This window comes from Pogoniulus pusillus, chromosome 2 (genome assembly GCF_015220805.1).
Source record: "Pogoniulus pusillus isolate bPogPus1 chromosome 2, bPogPus1.pri, whole genome shotgun sequence".
In the NCBI taxonomy this organism is placed as follows: domain Eukaryota; kingdom Metazoa; phylum Chordata; class Aves; order Piciformes; family Lybiidae; genus Pogoniulus; species Pogoniulus pusillus.
In genome coordinates, this window is record NC_087265.1 from 40504626 (window position 1) to 40518367 (window position 13742).

The 13742-nt window shown below is 42.0% G+C and overlaps 1 long non-coding RNA gene across 1 annotated transcript; it reads right to left on the minus strand.

Annotated features, from left to right (window-relative positions):
- Positions 1–786: 786 nt before the first annotated feature.
- On the minus strand, positions 787–3271 carry LOC135188062 (uncharacterized). The gene is made up of 3 exons (XR_010307551.1): positions 3170–3271; positions 1621–1797; positions 787–962 (listed from the first exon to the last, which is right to left on the minus strand). It is a non-coding gene; the product is annotated as an uncharacterized LOC135188062 (long non-coding RNA).
- Between the last annotated feature and the right edge of the window lie 10471 nt (positions 3272–13742).

Genomic DNA, 13742 nt, shown 5'->3' on the forward strand with positions numbered 1-13742 from the left:
AGAGAAAGAGATACATAGTGCAAATGAAGGAAAATAAAAATGAGACTAAGCCAAAGTAACAAAGAAGAAAATAATAAAGAACATCGCATTCATAATTTCAGACCACTCAGTTTAAGAACTTAAAGAACATTGCATTATAACTATGTTCCTAAATAAGAAAGCAAATCCCAAGCTCTGTCTTGAGAACTGTGAGTGCTATCCTTGTGAGCTCGCAGCCATAAAACCCAGGGTCTGGAGCTACTGTGTACTTCCTGAGAAGCGCTTCTGGGCTTTCAAAATTATTATATTCATCAGAGGAATTTGGGAACCAGTTTGTACTTTGGATTGCAATTTGGAAAGTAAATCCAAGGTCCTGTGTGATATTGAACTTCATAGGAGTTTTATTGATTGAATAATCTATAGCTGCAAAAAGTACAGCTATTTTTCTACTGAGTTTCACTTATCTGACTCTCTTTTGAGGAAGGCTTTTATGGGGTGTATCTATCAGTTTGGGCACATAGGTGCAATGCTCATTGGCATTATAATAGAACTAAAATGCTGGTATCATTTCAACTGACTTATTTTTATATAGTTTAGGTTTATATCATTATCTTAACTTTCTTTCTTCTATAGTTTTGCAACATACTAACCTCTGTAGGAGATGGCTACATGGGAAAGAAAGGGCTAGAGGTTTTATAAGGATGTATGTCTTTCTGAACTGTGTGGACTAGCCAGGAGGTCCAGTCTCACTCCCAAGTCACAAACTTTCCAAGTTTCAGGAATTTTAATAAAAATTCATGAGGCAGGTTAATTAAACTTTGCTATTTATTTTCTCTCTTCCCTTGAGCTTCATGGAGTGCTCTCACTGGAAGACCTATCTTGGAAGATCCCATCACCTAGGCATTAGGCATTCATGTAGAAAGTGGAAAGTGTGGGCTGCAGTCCATGCTTGAATTTATGGAGAAGGGATTGTCTTATAATCTCTGGAATACAAAGGGAATATATAAATATCTAATCTATAGGAACCAGGTCTTCCTTCTCAACAATAATAACAACCGAGCTGCTCAAAATGTTCTCATCACTTTGAGGGACACATACTTTTTGTTACATTTTCTCCTGAATTGTGAAATGTCACCTTTCAGAAACCAAATGATTTGCCAACCAAAAAGTAACAGAGAGCCCTGAAAAAGTATCTATTGCTCACTTTGCCACCAGTTTTGCAAGAAGAAAATTAAATACCTGCTTGAACTCCCTCTAATAGATTTTGGAAGGGAACATGATGGTCTTTGTGGCTTCATCATCAACCTTAACTTTGTTTTCAGAAATTTGAGTAGGATTTACCTGCACAAAGCCTGCTCTAATGTATGGGAGTTCTGTGGCTAAAACCCAAATAGCTCTCACAGAACACAATGTCTTCTTTAATTAAAGACTTCTGGATTCATTTTTATAATTGATTGTTTCCATAATTGTTTTATAAAAAGAACTGTGGGCATCTTGCAGGTAAATCAATTGTTAAACTACTATTGTACATTCCATTAGGATGCAGCCTACAGTAGTCCATCTTTGTGCTTTTGATCATACAGAGTCATTGCAAAGATCACAGGTAACTGCCTACTAATAACTAATTAATAATGACCTCACTTTTAGTCTCTCAATGTGGACAATGGCACAGGTTCCAGTGACTGGAAGAAGTGTAGGATTTGGCCTATTAAGATGATTAATATGTATCCTCTCATTTTCACCAGAGCATCAGTAGATTTGGCAATGTACTATGCATTGAGAGCATGCTGCATTTCACTAGGATGCCTGCTTGATGACCTGTTAAAGAGAATAACAGGGGTTATGTGTAAATATAGTAACAGTATCCACAGATTTCCCCCTGGACCCACATTCCTCATGTCTCTGATAGCATTTTCTGGCCATACTTAGGGGAGGAGAACGTCTGTCCCCGTATAATCACACAGTATCACAGTATAACAACCCTGACAGTACCCATTACAGTCTAAGGGACCTCTCTGAGGGCTGGTGTTTGTGTATGCTGGGAAAAGGGCTATCCTTATCATGCTACTTGCCTCCTCAGGCCTTTTTTGATGTTCCAGGGGAAAAAAAAAAAAAAAAAGCAGCCCCAGGAATGGGTTAAATTAGTTAGATACTTCATTAATTACATAATCTGTTGCATGTTTACATAGTTATACTCGAGGCATTTCTACATTTGTTTTCTCTCAAAAGAACAATAGCAAATGTTTCTCTTCCAAGGACAACTGTTTCTAGTCCATCACTTCTTTCACCATATCCTTCCATCCTGCAAGTTTCCAATTTGATGGTTGCTCAAGGTTTAAGAAGTTTAAATTGACCTTGACCCACAAACATATGATTTGCAGTAGCTAATATTGTTCTGGAAAGCCAAAACTTCTGTCCTGAAGCTAAACTGCATTCAGTGATTTATATTTCTTCTCTTGGACCAGGTTCTGCTGTATTTACTAACACTACATATTGCTTTAACTCCTCCGGAAGCCTCACTAATTTTCAAGGCACTCTTCCAAGGTGTGGCAGATTCCCAGTACAAATAAATACACCAACATGTAGTCCACTAATATATTGTCATGACTTCCAGATAAATTCTTTGATCACTTTTAAATGTCATCAGGTCTGTTTGTAAAGTCCTTGCAGATTGTTCAAATGTAGTTTAAAAATACACAGATAATACCTGCTTTCTTTAAAATAAATCCCTATTGGCAGTATCATGAGATACCTTGGAATACACAACATATATTTGTGCTGGAAAGAAAAAGTCCTCCTTCTACTTAGGAAATTGCAAAATACATTCTAGTTGCAGGCTCTAATGGAGCATGTTTTCAAGCACAGTGGATTAATTAATTGTTAAAAGATGGAAGAATATCTTTATGCTGTCCCTGCAAAGCTTGAAAGTTTGGAATGATTTGTGTTAAAGGGACAAGACTGACACTGAAGTGTTCCTGGTATCATCGCTGCCTTTTAGCTTTTTGTGGCATGCTCTTTAGGAAAGAGCAAAGAAGTAAAAATATGAAATTGAACCCAGCAAATTTAATTATAAAACAAAGCCACCCACCTTGCTTTCAGGGTCAGGAAGTATAATCGCCTCCTTTTGACGCAAGAATGAGTTTAACAACATATGTGAAATGAACAATTATTTAAAATAAAAGGAAATGACCTTAAAACCAGCTGCAGTATCTCAGGCTATAGCACCGACAGCAATGCAGGAAATCAGCCCATTGTGGGATGAAGGCACACGCACAGATGACAGCGCTCCTGCAACCCTGCCCTTGCAAAGACAAAAGCAAAAAGCAATCATCGCACTGAATGCTGTAAAATATCTTGCTTGCATTTGATCTCAGTAGCTTGCTCTGCCTCTGATTTTTTATTTATGTTTGTTTATTTTGGTCTTCTTTTTTTTTTTTTTTAACTTATTTATGTGTTGGCTGCGAGACCACATCCTAACGCCCAAAGCCACTGTTTGCTTCACAATGGCACGATGACATTGAGCATTTCCCAGTGAATTGTGTTTTAATGAATGTCACAAGCAGTGGGAACACTAGGGTGAGCTCACCCTCACTCCGTGCACACCTAAGAAGACGGGAAAGAAAAGAGCTTTTCTGCCAGAGAACAAACCCATTTTCCCCAAAAGAAACTGGAATCACGTGGCGAGGTGCGGAGCCTTAAGGACAGCGCAGAACCAGCCTGCAACGGGGAAGAAATTAAGCACGGCTGTCTCCTCCTCCTCCTCCTCCTCCTCGCACACACATTTCAGCCTGTCGACGCGTTGCCTGTCCATATCCCTCACAGCGCATCTGTAGTGCCATTAAATTGGATAATCCCTCTGGCCTTTGATACATTTCTGGACATGATTATTTCATTACTCGCAGTATATCAGTAGGATCATAATAAAAAGGACTTCTGACAACCTGCCAAGAGTTTTGTGGCCTTGTAAACACAAAAGTGCTCTAATAAAATTTTATTAAGTGTTAAAAAGTCATAAAAAGTGAAATAACATAAACTACAAAATTTACTGTCCTCAGCAAATGCTGAAAATATCGTCCATAGTAAAATTAAATTAGCATGTAATAGACAGCGCCACGACACTGTCGCGTGGGCCTAACGGAGGATCCAGGGAATGGGAAGAAAAAGGGGAGGGGGGAAGAAAGATTGCACTTGAACTAAATATGGGTCACGGGGGGTTAGTTTATGGCGATCCTCGGGTTTTACTGTCAGGCCGATCGGGATGAAGGCACGGCCGGGCTGCGGAAGGCTGCTAGCAGCACCGTGCCTAGGGCACGGGGCTATCGAGAACGCGATGGGGCGTGGGGCGGCCGCCAGGCGGCGCTGTGGGAACGGGAATGCGGCGGGCCCCGCGCTGCGACCCCCCGGCGCAGCCCCGGCAGGAGCGCGCCCCCAGCCCTGAAATGAGGCATTTGCTGCGATTTTGGCGTCTTCTTGCAAATCAAACAAAAAAAAAAAATGGAGCGAGCAACAAACAATGCGGGCAGAACTGAGCTGGAAGGCGCCGAGCGGGGCAGGCAGCGGCCGAGCAGGCTTGCGGTGGCTTCGGTCGCGCCGCCGCCCCGGCTCCGAGCCCCCACGCTTGGGGCAGGGGGTCCGGTGCTAGGGGCAAGGCGGCGGAGAGTGCTCGCCCTCCGCGCCTCCGGCGGCCCGCGGCAGGAGCCAAGTAAGTTCAACCCTTCCGTTGCCGTCGATGCTGCGCAGGGAGAATGCACAACCGGGACCGAGAGGGACAGGGACGACCACCGCCGTACGCTTCCGCGGCGGGGCGGGGGGACGCGGCGGGACAGGGGGACGCAAAGGGACGGGACGGGATGCAGCCCCTTGTGGCGCTGCCGGTGTGCCGTGCCGGCTGCCCGTGCGGTAGGAGGTAGACAGGCTTGTCTCCGGGCTGGTTTTGGCCCTGGCAGCGCCCTGCTGCTGGGATACTGGCACGGAGGAGGCAGCGATGGCAGATTCCCGGAGCATCACTACCCCCTCGGGATGTCCATCCTTCGGGTCTGCTCCGACATTTATCTGCGGCTGGCTGGGAAACGAGACACTGTATTCTCGGCACGTGGAGTCGCTTAGCGGAGTCGCCAAAACCTAAAGCGAGGGGCAGTGGGGAGGGTAAAATACTAATAAACCAAAGACATTTATTTCATATTTGTGGGTAGAAAACGTTTTAAGTTTCACTTTGTTCGGGTAAAGAGGATAACCTCATGTTCTAGGCCAGCTACTCTACGAAAAATGTACGGTGCCTTGCTGCCTAAGCATGGCTTGTTCGTGAGCCTGGGCTGCGGCATGCTGTAAAAGTGGACCAGAAAGTGTAGCCAGACCAGCTCCGCTGGACAGCTGGCAGTGGGGGGCCTTCAGGCAAAAACTGGGTAACGGATTTGCAGTATACGAACAGGAACAAATTGGTTTATTCTCTCACTAAGGCTGAGAGAGAAGGGGAGAAAAGCCACAAAGTCATTATTAGTAGAAATCCTAACAACTCTGTAAGTTAACCGCGCTTCAGAAACTTTGGATCTGTGCACTATGGATTAGGCTAAAGTTACAAAGAAAAGCATAAACAGAACTGTGCTTTATTTTGAGACATCTGAATGAATGGGAAAGTTGTATGTGTAGTGTTAAGTAGTGCTTGCTTTAGCTCAGCTGTTGTAAGACTATTACGTGAAGTTGGCTTAGACTTGTGTGCATATGCAGACCATACAGCCATAAAATATATATTTATCTTACTGATTCAAAACTTGTAATATTTTATAAACCCGTGTGTTCATCACCTCTGATTAAAAGAATGAGCATATTACTGTATTTCTTATATATATATACTTACTGACAAATTACAGAAATAAAATACATTTGAGTAAATAGCTTTTCTTCTATCTCAGATTTTTATTTAAACCTTCCATAGCTTTGGAGCAATGACTGCAATTAGTAATGTGCACAGAAAGAAGTTGTACTTGTTAGGCCAAAGAAAAATTACCACACCAAGTTGTCTACTACATGTTTTTTAAATCTGAGCTCTAAACCATCTCTGGAAGTACAGAAGTTTCCAATGAATGCTAAATAATGATTTTCTTTGACGTCTAATGAAATTTTCAGTCTTCTGTCACCAGATATAATGTAGAGACTGCAAAAATGCAAACATAAAGTGTAGCAGCAGTGTGATCAAAGCTTTGGACTTATATGAATTAAACTGTCGGTGAAGCATTAGAGAGTTCCACATACATGTGGCTAAAGTGGGTGTGTGTGCCTACATAACTTTGAAGAGTTTGTAAATTAAGGAGCTTGGACTTCAGTGTGCTTTACTGAAAGACTCTTCAGGATCAGTTCTAACAGTTGCTGGATTTGGGGAACATTCCTTGGAAATGCCTCTTTAGGTTATGATGTGCAGACTTTAATGTGTTCTTTAAAAATCTCTCTCTATCATCTGGCTCATCAGCAACTTGCTATTTTGTGCTGTTCTCTGCTTGAGCAAGTACATGTGCAGCATCACCGTGTCAACAGTCCCATTTGCACCATGGAGTTTACAGACATGAATCCAGGATCTGGGTTTTGGTGATGAGAGAAGTAGGTTTTTTCTCTCCTAAATGCATCGTTCTAATTTATGGCCTGTGTTTTTAATTATGTGGCATTACTTTGACAATGGAAGTTTTATGTCAATCTAATTTTTTTTAATAGATACGATAGTCAAATATGGGTTATGTTTAAATGGACACATTAAAGGCCCTATGGGCAGACGTCTGACCCTGCACTGTGCAAGGCTGAAGCTCATGTTGGTTACAGTTTCAGACCCACTTCTTTCAGCGTCCAATCTTGTGCCTTGCACCTCCAGCAGCAAAAAGCAAACACAAGACTCCTGCCTGGGGAAGTTTGCAGTCTGCCTGTCAGAAGAGCCTTAAAGGATGAGGAAGAAAAGCACAGTTACAGCAGACCATGATGCCTGCAGCAGGCTGGATGGATATTGTCTGAGCTCAGAGACTCTGACCTCATGAGTCGCTTCTTTTTACAGAATTTCTTGAAGTGCTTGCAGAATTTAAAGGCACACACCATCCAACAGAGGTCTATCTTGTAATATATTAACCACATATTTCTAAGGCAATTAATGACTTCAAGCTTTTGTTGTTGACTTTTTTGGTTTGTTGTTTGGTTAGGGTTTTTTTACCATAATGCAGCTGCTACAGAAATGGATAGTGGGTCAAATCTTGGCTGTTCTGAAGTCAGGAGTCACAAAACTCATTGACTTCAGTGGAGCCATGTTTTCATTGATTGCATCATAATATTTTGTATTAGCCATCTGCTTTTTTCCTCCAGGTAATAAAAATGATAACACAAAGTGTAAACTGCCAAAAAAAACCCCAAATAGCTGTGTAATATTTTGATTTCCTGTACTACAGCATAACTAAAATATTAACTTAAAATCATCAACTCACTGTGTGTAGGACCAGCACCAGATCTGATCTGGACAGTGCAAGGGCCATAGGAAGACAATTCAAAGGCATCACTGGCTATTTACAGTTCATGACACTATTTAGGACCATGGCAATGTGAAACTCTGTGCCAATGATGCTTTACAATGAATGGCAGTAAGTTAAGCAGGAGAGACAGTATTAATTCACAGCCCTCTCTTTTGCACATTTGGTGTTATTGGATGTGCTTCCTCTTAATATCTTAAACACGTGTGTCATAATGGACTTCTTAAAGTCTGTTTTAAACCATAACAGCAGAAATAACAATTTTCTTTGAAATGTAGGGACAGAAAAAGAAACTGCTGGACTTGCAGCCACTCCCAGTCATCTTTTCATGGACAGTTTTTTCACATCCATTAGCCTGCCAGAAAAGGATGGCGCCTATCCAGTGTAAATATTGCATTTTCTATATTTGAATGGCTTTCTGAGCAGTATTTCTCATCCCCTGAGAATGTATATTTTATAAATGCAATATTATCTGCAATTCAGAGCTAGATTATGGTAGGATGTGACTTTATAATGCAAGAGGTATTTAAAGAACTCTATGGACTCACTGTAGAACAAAACCTCTTTCTTTTATTTAAATATACAGTGAAAATTATTTAAGCACAGTATCAAACACACTTCTCTTCTGGAATAGGGAGGATCCAGACATGGTTTTAGAGAAATAAATCTCCATGTGTAGATGAGTTCTGTTACTACTGTTTAGCAGCATAATCTGTACTGCGCATATCTTAAAGTGAAAAGACACACTAGGATCTTTGGGACCTAATATACTCCTTGGAGTAAACTCTTCACTGTGTACATTCCAGCAATAGCCCACTGATAGTGCCAGATGCTGGCAGAACTCTGCATTGGTAATAATTATGAAAATTATTTGATCCACATCCATAGGAAGTAGTGGATCTTTTAAAAGAAGGAGCTTGTTCTGAAATTTCCACTGTTACTTTCAATCCTTCTCTTTCTCATCAAATGGAAAATGAGCAATATTTGAACTCGATCAAAACAAATTCTTTTGCTCATTGTTCTTTAAGTTAGAACAACGTAGTGGGTTTGCATAGTCTTCTGTAGGGGAGGAGCAACTGTACCCAGGCATGGCAGTTAAATCACAAGCTTAGACTGGTGTGGATTTATATAGCTGAACTGTGTGCCCTGCAATTTGTGTTTACAATGAAAAAAAATTGACCTATCTTTTAACTACAGCAGCATTGCTTAGTCCTGTTTTAATACATACCAGATACAGTCCATTAAACTGGAGCAAATATAATCCTGAAAATACTAGTTTCACATTTTCCTGGTAGTAGGTAATTTTCCATACTCACAATCTACTGTTTTGAAAGAGTGCCCTTATTTCCTGACTTCGAAGTGCAGAGCAGTGCTTTTGTCTTCTGTTCAGCATCCCCACCTTCCCTTCAGTTTGAGGCTCAGGATACTTTGTATCTTGGGCCCTGTATTTTCCCATCTTCAATAAAATGCTGCCAGCTGCTGCATGATTATCATTTCCAAGTCACTGCTGGTGGATATCAAACATGTAGGTGTGGTAGTACAGGAAAGCTTAAGTCACAAAGCCTAAGTGAAGAGGCAGCCCAACATCCACCTGGCTACAGCAATAAAGAAAAAAAAGAAATTGGAAATTTTCATAATGAAAAGCTAGGCAGGAAAATTCATGGCTTTCCAGCTGGCAGAAATGGTCCATGGACCTGAAGGAGAAACAGGTCAGCATGACGGCTGGCTCCTGGCTTGTGAGCAGAGATGGCGAAAGTCCCTGCTGGAGCAGCCATGGCTTTCCCCAAGCCCGTCCGCTGCCCCAGCAGTGCCCCAGCATGCAGGCAGGAAGCCAAGGTGCAGGCAGCATGACTGTGCCAGTTCTTTCTGGCAGAGAATTGGGCCTTACATTTCCAGCCTTTGTCACTGCAAAAATAACCTTGCAAATATGAAGCCTGAGTAAACTAAGGAGCTGGCAGGAAGCTTGGAATAATGGTTCTGAGAAGTGTGAATTGTGCCCATCACATGCGATACCTCAGAGGCTTGGTAACAATGCATTCAGTGCAAGACAGCATTAACTATTAAATGCCAACGAGCCTTGCCAACACAAATAACTGGCAGAAGTACTGATCCTGCTGGTGAGGTCCATCCATGTGCAGAGGAAGTACAGATTTACAGGGTCTTGTGCATTTCTGGGGAAAGGCAATGTCCTAGTTTGGCACCAGGACATCTCATTCCTGTCAGTCTGCTCCCTTGTGTAGCGTTGTGATCTTTGCTGAATCATCATATACTTGGTGTGCCCTATGAGGGCAGGGAGATGGTGAAAAAAAGCAGAAGGAATACAAGTGGATCTAGTATCTCTGTCTTTCACTGAAGAGTCTGGCTTATGCCCACACTAGAATACAGCAATACAGGATGATGTGGAGTGCTATGTTGAGAACAAGACTGCTATGTTTAGGAAGGTTACAATTTTGATGATTAGCAAGAGAGGTAAGATAGTGGTAAGATACCGAGTGACATATATCTGCTTTGGCCTTACCCTAGTGCGAGTAATGGTGAGACCATTAGTGCCTTATTTTTCTAACTGGAATATTTTGCCAGTGGAGTTTTGTCTGGGAAGGGAATTTTCTTACACAAACCATACAGACAGTTACGTCAGGGTACCTGGCAATCTAAGATGGAAACGAAGCTGAATGTGTGATGCCCTGGTTGTTCTCAGCAGTAAAGTCTCCTTTTCTTGTGTCGCTGTTCCTGTAGCAGATGAGCTAAGGAGCTCTTCTTGAAATGCTCTAATTTATAGGCCTTGGGAACGAGGGCTAAGGATGGATCCAGACACATGGGTTGGAGGCCCTCTGCCACCCTGCAGCTGTGCCTTATTGAGAGCTTTTCATCAGCACCCTCCAGAGCACACAACCACCTCTGCATTTCATGGTTAATGTATTCAGTACATTAACCACTGAAGCATCTTGGTCACCTCAAAACTGCTATGATTGCAGTGTAAGCAAAGCTGGCAGAATTTTGAAATCAAATTGGAAGACATACTCCTTCTGGTTCATACACCAAAACTCTATGTCAGTAAACTGTCATCCACTCTCTCTTTGCTTACTATTGTTTAGAACTTGCAGCATGTGAAAGCCAGAGCTGCCCAAGAAGGAAGAATAGCTGAAATGTCACTAATGACATCCAGTGCTAGAAAGTGCTTTGAAGTTGTATAGCTGCAATTTCTTCTCTATGATTTCCAAATGCAGAAGAAAAAACGAAAAGAAAAAAAAAAAGAGAGAGAGAAATATCAATGTTAAAAGCATCACTCAGTCTATTTAATTAACAATAGTTGTCTGTGCCATTTCTTATGATGATCTAAAGTGAAGAAAACATAGCAAAGAATTTTCTTTATGGTTATAAAATACGCATTATTTACTCCTGAGCCAAAAAAACTCCTCCAAACAACCACACATAGTATTTTCCAAAGGCCAGCATATTTAGGTATTTCTAAAAATACATTTTTATCTAGTTCTATATGACTCTTGGTGGTGCCTCTCACTGCAGTTTGATCACTAGGCATCTCTAAAAGTGCCACCACCATTCTTCACTAACCACCAGTGACACTGTCACTTTGAAATCTAACAAAAGGCAGCTGCTTGTAATTTATTCCCATTTCTGTCCAATCACTGTTATCCCCATACAAGACAGGGCCAGAAAGATTGGACTCAGCCTTCACAATCTCGCTTCTCTGATCTTGCTAATACAGTGGGGACTATAAGTTGCTATGCCTCTTTTAGGGAGGCCAGTATAGTCTGTGGTGATCTGCTTGGCCACTTTTGCTTGCCAGCATACGAAAATAGCAGTTTGGATGAGTTTTAGCTTTCCCAGCTCTCAGGTGTGATGCAAGGACTAGGAGTAGGTGCAAACGCCAAGTCTGGCAGATCTCCTGAGCTGATTTCTCTGACCATGACACACAAGCTCCTCCTGAAGTCATGCCGACAAATGCTAACACGAGATACCTCTACAACTGCTACAGACTCTGAACACATAGTGCTGTACTCCCTCTTCAGTATGCTACATCTGGACCTTGTAGCAATCAGGACGTTTCACTCCATGACTATGACTGACTGCCAAAGGCTAGTTTCTGCTTTCTTGACTTGAGTAAGCAGGTTCATCAGTTGACTGCAGTAGGAAAGTTACTCCTCAGCATAAAAAGAGCTAGAATGTGAAATCCTGGTCCTGTACTTAGTTCTGCAAGTTTCAGGGAACACAGGGTGGCTGTGCATGGGCTAATGTTCCAATCAAAAGGATGGGGTTGATATCGGTATGTGGCTTGGCATGTGTGATAGCTGAAATAGTAAGATCTACAAATGATTTCACTGTTTTTTACTGTTTCAAAGCATTCAAATCTCTAAGTGCTTTGAGGGCTTTTTTCTGATACTGTCCCACATTTCCAATTTCTTATATATAAATGCTAGTTCATACCACTCTGTACCAGCTGATAAATCAGAAGCCTAGGGCGTATCTGTAAGAGTATTTAACAGCATAGTATGTAGAAAAGAACTACAAATCTCATCTGTTACTCTGCCCAGTGACCCAGAGGAAAGAAAGAAAATAGAAATAAAACTGCTGACACTTGTAGGTCCACATAAAAATACTAAAATACAAAGCTGCTTACAAGGGTTGGGTAATAAAATCCTGTCCTGATAATAGTTTTTGAGTTAGTTTGTGCTTGTATGTGACTTTAATATATCCAAATAAATTCCATTCACTGTTGAAGATTGTTCTGGTTGTCCCTGGCCTAGAAACAGAACTATTTCCTCTTGTGATTACAGTATCACAGTATCACCAAGGTTGGAAGAGACCTCATAGATCATCAAGTCCAACCTGTTACCACAAAGCTCAAGGCTAGACCATGGCACCAAGTGCCACATCCAATCCTGCCTTGAACAGCTCCAGGGACGGCGACTCCGCCACCTCCCTGGGCAGCCCATTCCAGTGTCCAATGACTCTCTCAGTGAAGAACTTTCTCCTCACTCCAAGCCTAAATTTCCCCTGGCGTAGCTTGAGTCTGTGTCCTCTTGTTCTGGTGCTGGCCACCTGAGAGAAGAGAGCAACCTCCTCTAGGTTACATCTAGGTAGAACAAAACTAGAGCTGACTAAAATACAATTGTCTGAAATAGGAGACTGTTGATACACTTTTAAGTATAACCCCATGACTGACCTATCTAGCATGTTGAAATAAATACATAAAGTTAATCACTCCATGGTTTGAACAGTGAAAGAATTTCCATCATTTTTACATTTAATGACATAACAAGAAAAAATGCCTTATGTAGTTTGGTAAAGTAGGACTTAAAAAGGGCTCAGAAAAACATGATTCCTCATCAAAGGACAATCCCCCTATCTTCCTCCTTTCCTCTCCTCTCCATCTCCTTCCTTTTCCCTCATCTTCCTCTTTTCCTCTCCTACTCCCTGTTTTCAGTACCACCTCCCTTTTTCCATCATACTTGCCTTTTTCCCACCTCACACTTTTCCCCCCACTCTCTTTTCCCCCTAAACTCACAGCATCTGGGTTCTGTTGGAGTCTCCTCCCACCCCAGGTGTGACCACTTTACCCTCCCTGCCCACTCCCCTTTTTAAGCAGCTCCAGGAAAGGCAGAAGCCTCATGTTTGCCCAACTGGGCAGAGGGATCCTCCTCCCATCATCACTGGTGAGTCCTCATGGTGTGCACTGGGTGAATGGTGGAGGGTACCAAAAAGGCCGGGGGGCCTGGTGGCCCCCCGGTTACACACACTAGGTTTGACATTTGCTCTAGTGTTACCCACGGGTGCTGGCTGAGCCTCCTTACTTAGGTTGAATTTCTCTCTGCTTAACTGCTTCTTTTTGAACAGAGTCTTCATCAACAAATGATAATTTGATTATCTCCTGAAGACTTCACAGTCTATTTGGAAATCCACATCTCCATTTCCAGGTTTGTGTGATGTGGCAGTCTAGCCCATTTTGGTGCCCTGGCTAATTTCATTGCTTGGGCACTAGCAGACCAGTTCAAATGCTCTCCAAGACATTATACCAAAACAGAGAATTTCCTTTCTGCAACTTTTTTTTTCCCCAGATAAACAGGAACGATAAATAAATGGAGTACTTTTAAGAACTCAGCTTCCAGTTTAAAACTGAACTGTATTTTAATACACTTGAGAAGCTCCTTCATGCTGCAGCTGCAGCTATAGTTTCTAGGGTAGGTTTTTTCAGGTCAAGCTTTCTGAGTGAAGTACATCAAGATAAAAAATTGATTCTTTATCTTG